This window comes from Diuraphis noxia, unplaced genomic scaffold (genome assembly GCF_037042655.1).
Source record: "Diuraphis noxia isolate RWA-SAM2 unplaced genomic scaffold, SU_Dnox_SAM2 contig0003, whole genome shotgun sequence".
NCBI classification, from domain to species: domain Eukaryota; kingdom Metazoa; phylum Arthropoda; class Insecta; order Hemiptera; family Aphididae; genus Diuraphis; species Diuraphis noxia.
The window spans coordinates 62238286-62244285 of NW_028301713.1; positions in this window are offsets into that span (position 1 = coordinate 62238286).

Sequence of the window (6000 nt, forward strand, 5' to 3'; positions counted from 1 at the left end):
GGAAGAAAATTAGTTATTTCCTATCATCAATGCTGGTAAGTGGTTATATATACACATTACCTAAACTACTTACATTATGTGATAAACATTTTTATTATTTCTAGATTTGCTTCAAAGTCCGTTAGGTATATTATTATTTTTCATTTCGATTTTAATTTATTACAAAATGTTAATAACAATTTGGGTTTTAAAAATCAAAATCTCAATTTCTCTAAAATTACAACTTAATTGGGATCAACATAATAATTAGCTGATATTCCTAAGACAAAGGTTATTTATTATGTTTTAATTATAAAATATTAACTCTTTTAATGACAGTAATACATCCTGTTCAAAAGGAAATCAAATCATTCAAAATTACATAATTAAGAAAGTATCAATATACTATTTTTATAGCGAACTATGAGTCATCATTCAATATTACGTGCGTGCTGTACACAGGTCACGGTCGCCAAAAAATTATTAAAACATTTAAAATATTAGTTAACCTATCCCCGGAATTAAAATGTCATTTCTTCAAGTTAAAAAATAAGTTAAAATTTTTAAAAATATTGAAATTAGGTCATAATTTAATCCGATTTTACTACCTACATGCACAAAATGTATAACTTTATGATTAAAAAGAAATTCCATTTAAAAATTAAACTGACAATATAGTTATGATTATTATTAAACACATGTGACACAAAAGAATTCGAAAAAAAAATGTTTGCTGTTCATAAATCAAAAATAAATCGGATCGAATTCAGTTGTTTAATCTAAGATGCCTACTATACTATTAATACTCCAGCGATACAACCTGTACAATAATATAATACAATAGTAGTTGGACGTTGGACATATCTGTAAATACAACCAAACCAAATGCCGTTATAATATTTACACGCTTTGATGACACATATTTTGAAGATGTCATTGCAGATTTATAATATTCATATATATTTATTATTTTTATACCTACCGTTTATATGACGGGCCCTTACCATTGTTGTATCGGAAATTCATAGATAATATACGTATAATATAGTATGATAGAATGTACAATACGAATGAAGGAAATCGAACACTATACAATGCCTATATTTCAGTGGACCGAGACCTCAATATAATAATTTAGTCACAAATACAGCTCGATTATTTGGGTTTGATACGTCTCGATCGTAAATTTGGCTTTTGATATATAAACCCGTGTGACAAATCGGTAAGTATAGATACCGTGGTATATTAGGTATACATAGAGATCACATTGTATATACGACTGTACAAGATGAATATTCTGTACAATTTAAGTATAGGATAAATAGCAAAATAACAATAATGCATATTTGTAATCGTATTGCAATCTGTTTATAAAGTGAAAATGGTTTTATTCATAAACCATGATAAGAAAACTATTTACGTACATACAGAGTGATTCAAAAACGTTGTAAATAAGTTTAATAATAGTAACAACTCAATTAATTTCATGTTGAAAATTAGTTCACACTAAAGTTATCGTCTAAGAAATTAATTATCAGTTTTAGTATTTATTTAATGTATAACAAATCTAAGTATATTGTTACATCCAATGGCCACAAATTCCGATGACTGTTTGTTTATGAAAAAATTATAATAGTAATAAAATTATCATTTATTTAGACCAATAAATTATGTAAAATACTCAGAGTTGTCATTATGTATAATCATTATTATTTGTTTTTAATTAAATATTTACTGTGTATAATTATTAACAACACAATAACGTATTACACACATATGTCAATTTATAATAAAAAAGTATATACTTAATAAATAAAACAGTAGTGGCGCAAGGGTGAGCTCTTCCTGAAAAATCTCAGGCCCTTTCACTGGCCCTCCCTAATATTCTATAAAAATTGAAAATGTTCAAATTTACATCAAACGATCTGATTCTTTTTATAAAATATTTTTCGTTGTCTCTTATTAGTATATGCAGTACAAAGAGACTCAATATTATTTTATTTTATTGTGTACCTATGCAGATAGTTTATGGTACCTATACTTGACGTAGAAATGTGGAGCAAAGATTTCAAACCTTAGTGCAATACCATAATAAGAGTAGTTAATAATTATAGGTATCATACTAAATAAATATAATAATTATGTGCCTCAAGTCGGCTCTACCAGGTATACAATCTGGCACCACCGCTGAAATAGACAAATAATTAACATAATATTGTAATAAATTTGATATAAATACTTACGTTTGTCGTTTTATTTTTTGTCAATTAACAGTTCAATATTTTGAATTCAAAACTTAAGCTTTTCGTATAGACCTAAATTACTTTAATATTACTAGTAGGGCATTACCACTACCCAACCAAAATATATGTCGTGGCTTCAATTGATGGTAAAGCTAAAGATTTAAATTTTAAATTTTTCTTGTTCCTTTTTGTCTGACCAGAACTTGGTGATTTGTTGCCAGTCAAAGTATTGTTATACACGGAATGCAGCTATAAGCCTATAAATGACCTTCGGTGAGGAGGCGACCTGTTGTGGACCGGATGAATACCACGATTCAAAGAATTTACTGACGATCAAAATATAATCATACGAATAACTGTTCAGTCAAGATAAATGTTTTGAAGATTTAGTCTCAGCCTCTGCAATCCACAACTAAGTTGTTCCGATGAATCAGTGATTTATTACATACATATATTTATTGCGTGTGCATGCAATTGACTTTCAGTTAAAATAAACCATCGTTAACATATATCCCAGTAATTCTTTGTTTACATAAATACCATAGACGAAATTGAATATACACAGTAACTACGAGTCATTATATAAAAATTATCAACAAATTTGCGAACTCGCACTGATGTAAAGACGATTTTTAGTGTACCTCATTGTTTAATAGGTCGCTGAAATGGAAATGTTAATTTTGAATTAAATTATATACATTTATTATTTATATACGAAAACTGATTTTTAGCCGCGGAGAAAATGTGTCAACCTCTATTTATAAAAATATTTTATATTGCATATTATTTGTAATTTATTTTTTAATAGTGATATAATGGTAGGTTGATCTTATCATAGACAAAAATATTGTGTATATTGGTTATTAAAAATATATAACACTATATTTTTAATCATTGTAACTAACTTCATATAAATTCCAACGTACTATGGAATAGAGTGAATAGTTTCGTGGTGTACATAGCATAAAATCAGTCTAAATATATTGTTTTAATTCATTATGCATAGAAAATGATATATAAATATAAGTACATAAAGGTGAAAATTTTTAAGTTTAACAACAAATATTTTTTAAATTTTTAAGATATTTTTGTATTATATTTCTAAATTTCTAAAGAAAAAAATATGAAGAATCTTGTTTTAAATTGTCAAGATTTAAGACATTAAAATTAAAAATCTTATGAATTTCCAACTTCCATATAATTGAAGAACTTTTGGGTGAATTGAATTGAACGCTTGTTAAAAAAATAATGTGCAAATATGTTAACTACTTACTCTATGAATAACTTATGAGGAGTTTGAAGTTTTTTGACTTCGAAACAAAAATTGTATTATCATATTATGTTTTTAAAAACGTATCATAATGTTATCTAAATTGAAAATGTTTATGTATATTTTTATTTTTAATCCTCTGAAATGCTGTTTATAAATTATTACTAATTTTAAATACGATGGATTGTAATCAATTGCATTTTATACAGTTAAAAACTATTCATTTCATTTTTTAATATATAGCATGCAAAAAAACCATACCTACCAATATTTTATTTTTGTAATCATATCATATTAAAAGTAAATAATACACCTAATAGTAATTAGACACATAGGTAGTAGGTACACATAGTATACACTTAGCATATTATTATAGTATATACCATACTGCAAGCCTTTTGCTCCATAATAACGATGATACTAAATTTAAACGAAAATAGTTTTTGATTTTTAATAGAATAAAAGTATAATAATATTATTATTAAATATTATCTAAATCAAGTTAGTTTTGAAATGAACCCGTTTAACTAGTTTTTTTTTATAAATATAAATACATAATAATATGATAGTCTTCAATTTTGAAAAGTTCAAGAACACCAATTTAATAATTTTTTAATATATGGGCAATATAATTCATTATATTATTATAGCGTGCAAAGAAAATAATTGACTATCAAAATCACAAAGGTTTCTTTGCAACAAAAGTTTTGCTTTAATATTCATGCATTGAAAGACCCTCGTATCTGTGTAAAAGAAAAGTAATTATATACCCTTGGCGTTCATGTTATACTTAATAATGGAGTATAATATATTATATTATACTTATTCAAGTGATACATATAATAATGACACAAACAAAAACGTACAATGAATTAGAATTCAAATTACACATATTACCTGTACATAAATATTGATAAAAAAGCAGAAATCGTAAAATAATGTATTTATGTAGAAATATTATTTGAATCAATCAACATAATATTATTGTATAAAAACGAAAATCAATGCATTTGTGCCAAATCACTATTTTAAAATTGGCTGGAAAATATATTTGTTTTTTTGTCGGTTAGTTAAATAATTAAATTTGAAAAATAATAATTTTTAAATTATTAAAAGAAAAGAGGTAAAATGCGTCACGGGATAATTTTGTTTATGCATTTATAGTTGTCATTCCTATAGTAAACATTTATACGACTTCTACCGCATATGTGATATGTAGGACGTACGTATACGATACACTTAACACAATTTGCCCCCAACTGGCCCAACTTATTGTTGAAATATTATTCATTTAAAAAATTTAACATGGATCTATAAACATAACTCAATAAAATAAAAACACGTTGGTTAAAAATATAACCGAAATAAATGTGAACAAAATAATTTCAAAATCATTTATAGATGTATTTTTTTTTTTTTTATATTGTTATAAGATTTATATAAATTAATGTTGAATGTTACACTTATATACTATATTCGTTGAGGATGATACAAAAAAAGTATACATTTAAGAAGAAAAACAACATAGCGATATGTACTAATTAGTTTAGCACTATATAGAGATTAATCGTAGATTTTACATGATACAAGTTATTTCAACATAATAATGTACGTGAGTTCTACGAATTATATATGTAAAATATTTTATGCTTCAATATAGCAGATAATAATAATAATAATTTTAACGATAATAATAATAATAACAACAATAATAAAAAAAAAAAATAATAATAATGGTTATAATATAATATTATTTATATTATACTGTAGTTAAGTTATAATATTTTAGCTAAGTACTTACATTTTATGACACAGGTATTAATCAATTTACCTGATGTAAACGTTTTAGTTATTCTTTACCCTCACAGTTCGTACCCTTTAGTGTAAAAATGTCGTATTATTTTAATATACACATAATTATTATTCCGTGTATATTAGTTTCAATATAATACATATGGTACGTAAAAAACGGAATCTAAATACAAACAACCCGCTGTGAAAGTGTTTTGTTCGTCGAAATTCGTCATTACTCATTACACATGTATACGAATATTGTACGATAAAAAAGTTGATTAAAAAAAATGTTTAAACAAATATCATAACATAATATTCGACTATCTAAGAATAGAATAAAATCGTAATAGAAATTGAAATTCTTTGAGCGTTTCTATAAGTAAAATTTGATACGAGTAATATAATAATATTATATACTTATACGCTATATAATTAGCAATTTAATGAAAAAAGGCACGACTATAGATAATATAACGTTGTGATATCGTATCTCAAATGCGATGTCACTTAAGCATTATTTACTTAATTATTATTAACAGAATATTAAATGAACGATTATTATTCATCGCCTTAAATTTAATTTACTTATTTGATAACATTATTATAAACAAAGGTAAAAGTATAATGGTATATATATATGTTCATATATATATAATCAGGGCCACAGTCTTTTTATACTCAAAGAGTAAAACAGTTATATAATAATATTAAATA